A 2,111-nucleotide genomic window follows, 5' to 3' on the forward strand; every position below is an offset into this window, starting at 1 on the left:
ACGTGCGGAGACGCAAGTGGCGAACGGTCGCGCAGGCACGGCACTCCATCGATCGCCAGCCGCGGAACGGCACGGCCTTCAGTGGGGCCGGCGGGGCGACGCGCGTTCCTGACCCCAGCGGCCCCCGAGCAGGACGAGTTGAGGAAGGCACGCCGACGGTGACAGGGTACGGAAGACGCAGCGGTGGCCTTCTGGCGACTTGGCCCCCGACAGCCCGACGTTCCGCCGTCCTCCCGATGGCCAGGAAGGCCGTGCGGGGGGTCAGCCGGCGGCGTGATAGGTGAGCCTGGACGTCGCCAGAGCACACACCACGCCCGCCAACCCCTCCGCGCCTCCCCAGACCGGTGGCAGGTGCGAGCAGAAACGTGCGGACAGAACGGGAGAGCCAAAAGCCAGCGATCCACGCCACGTGCGACCGCCCAAGTCACAGCGTTCGACGAAAACCTCCTCCCTCGGCCAGGCACTCGGCGCCAACAGGGGGAGACAGGATCAGACGCCCCACGGCCACTTAAGGCCGAGGACGAACCACGAGACGGGCGGCTGCAGCAGCGGCCGGCCTGCAGCTCCCAGACGCGGTCTGCGCCTCTCAACACTCTCAATCGATCAACCATCGAGTCGGGTCAGCATGTCGAACCGGCGAGCTACACGGCAAGGCCGGCGGCGTAACCAAGCCCGGACCTCCGCGGCTCCCTTCACTCTTTCCACTGCCAGCCAACCGAGAGACAGACCCAGTGCGGACGTGCAGAGCGTAGGCAGACCCCACGGGAGGCTCAACACTTCGAGGCAGCTCCGTGTCCCAATGACCAGGCGGTCCACGTCGCCGTGTCAACCACCGACAGCCATTCTGGGACCGGTGACAGCCGTGCTGGCCCCACTGCCACGACACAGACGGACGCCAGGCCGCGCTTCCCCGGCGGGGGGGGGGGGGAATGTCGTCGTGCCTGACGAGCGGAATGTGCAGGGTGCGGGGAAGGCCAAGAGCTCCGACGCCGGAGGGGCTCCGGAGTCTGAACTTAGGGGGACAAAGAGGACGGGTCCTCTGCGACACCCCAGCCGCGCTCTCGCCCGCCAAGGCGAGTGCGATTGATTGCCAAACGACCCTCAGACAGGCGTGGCCCCGGGAAGAACCCGGGGCCGCAAAGTGCGTTCAAAGTGTCGATGATCAATGTGTCCTGCAATTCACATTAATTCTCGCAGCTAGCTGCGTTCTTCATCGACGCACGAGCCGAGTGATCCACCGTTAAGAGTTGTCTGTTTTTTTTTTTCGGTCTCTTCCTCGCCAGAGGAAAGCGACCCGGACCGCACATACACTCCCCACCTTAGCAGCACCCACCTGCCCCCCCACCCCCGCAGCGGCCGGGCCGTGGCGCCGGCGTGCGCGGGTAAGCAGGGTGGAGTGAAGCTGTGGGGAGCACCAGCCTGGTGCGGCCCGCGAAAAACATACGTCTATGGAAAAAATAAATACAGGGCGCCCAAGAGGCGGTGCGTGCAGGCACGCACCGCAGCGACGGAGGCAGGATCTCCGCCACCATGTCGCCCGCCGAGTGTCACGAGGCGTGCAGCAGCTTTGCCCGAGGAAAAGCAGAGGCGGAAACGGGACCAGCAATCGGTTCGGCAGCGTCACTGACGCGTGCACGTGGCGGAGAGCCGGCGAGCGGACTTCTGCGCGGAGTCGGGGGCCGCACTGGCCAGGGCTGACGGCCGACCGGCCCGCCCACCGACGGGGTGGGCTGGGAAACGCGGCAACGGCTCGTCAAACCCGTTCCCTCCCTCGCAACGCAGCTTGCCCGCAAGCCACCGACCACCGATCGACGCCAGGCACCCCGACCGAGAGCGCGATCGCTCGTTAACCCTGCTGGCAGTTCGCTCGGGATCACGGACTGCACGGAGCTCGAGAACCGACGGGCGGCAACTCAGGAGTCTTTAAACCGCCGCCAACAGCCCGCAAAACGCACAGAGGCCCTGACGGGAATGTGCGAGTGACGTGCTGAAGGGAATAGGTACCCCGGGGGGTTGAAGGGAGCGTGACTAGACAGCCCCGACGTAAACCCAACCGATTTGGGAACGAAAGACCCGCGCCTGCATCACCGGCTTCGTTTCCCGTTGGCTGG

The 2,111-nt window shown here is 66.3% G+C and overlaps 1 non-coding gene across 1 annotated transcript; it reads right to left on the reverse strand.

Annotated features, from left to right (window-relative positions):
• Nucleotides 1–1,095: 1,095 nt before the first annotated feature.
• On the reverse strand, nucleotides 1,096–1,249 carry LOC132810350 (5.8S ribosomal RNA). The gene has a single exon (XR_009642800.1). It is a non-coding gene; the product is annotated as a 5.8S ribosomal RNA (ribosomal RNA).
• Between the last annotated feature and the right edge of the window lie 862 nt (nucleotides 1,250–2,111).

This window comes from Hemiscyllium ocellatum, unplaced genomic scaffold, assembly GCF_020745735.1.
Source record: "Hemiscyllium ocellatum isolate sHemOce1 unplaced genomic scaffold, sHemOce1.pat.X.cur. scaffold_1687_pat_ctg1, whole genome shotgun sequence".
In the NCBI taxonomy this organism is placed as follows: domain Eukaryota; kingdom Metazoa; phylum Chordata; class Chondrichthyes; order Orectolobiformes; family Hemiscylliidae; genus Hemiscyllium; species Hemiscyllium ocellatum.